Below are 940 nucleotides of genomic sequence, written 5' to 3' on the forward strand. Positions count from 1 at the left end.
CGGAGAGAAAACTCGCTCCCTGATCCCGAAACTAATTTTCAAACCAGCTCTCGGATCTTACGCCCTAGGGTCCCCAGAGACTTTTTTGTTTTAAAAATGAAGGCTGTCTGATGTCCCCAGGCTCCACCGGCACTGGGGGCAGCAAGAAAGTTGGCCCCGCGTTGTTGGAACCCACGCACGCCCTACGTTTAGTAAATCTTACCCTGAACAACAGTTTCATTTGAACGGTTGAAACAACCGCATCTGCACCTGCCCCCTTCTTTTAAACAGTGAGCCCTGTTTGTGGGGGCAAGTCAGGGAGTAAAAAGGGACTGCAATGGCGCGTTATCGAGGCTCCTGTCTGCGCCCCAGTTCTCGCCTCGGCGCGTCCTCGAGGCCTTCCCTCCCGCGCTCGGAGGCCTGGCGGTCACCGGCAGCCGGAGTCGGCTTTCCCAGGCCGCAGCCAGCGCCCGCCTTCTCCCCAGGGAGCGCGGCCAGGGCCCCTGGCGCGAGCAAAAATGGGAAGAGGGAGGGCAAAGCCCAGTGCTCTGGGCTGGCCGTGCGGAGGACGGCCCGGGATCGCGTCCCCGCCGGGGCCAGGCCGACCCGTGACGGGGCCACGCGTGGTGCCAGGGCGACGCCGCGCCCTCACAGTCACACACACTCACACTCACATCCGAGGTTCTTTTTGTTCCGGGCCAGGCACACTTTCACAAGTGGTTAGAAAGTCTTGGGCGCCATCTAACGGGAGCAGCACAAAGTTGACGCCGGGTGGAGGTTAGACGGATGAAGCGCAGGGACTCCCCCGCCCCTCCTGGCACTCCAGGGCTTGTCATCACCAACACCACCCCCAACACGCGGAACACGCACACACTTGCGAACTCCGGAGTCCCCCGAAGCCTACTTTCCCAGGGACCAGGGAGCAGCGCTGGCCTGCCCGCCTGGGACAGTCTTCTGTCTG

Source organism: Pteropus vampyrus, unplaced genomic scaffold (genome assembly GCF_000151845.1).
Source record: "Pteropus vampyrus isolate Shadow unplaced genomic scaffold, Pvam_2.0 Scaffold160, whole genome shotgun sequence".
Classification (NCBI taxonomy): Eukaryota; Metazoa; Chordata; class Mammalia; order Chiroptera; family Pteropodidae; genus Pteropus; species Pteropus vampyrus.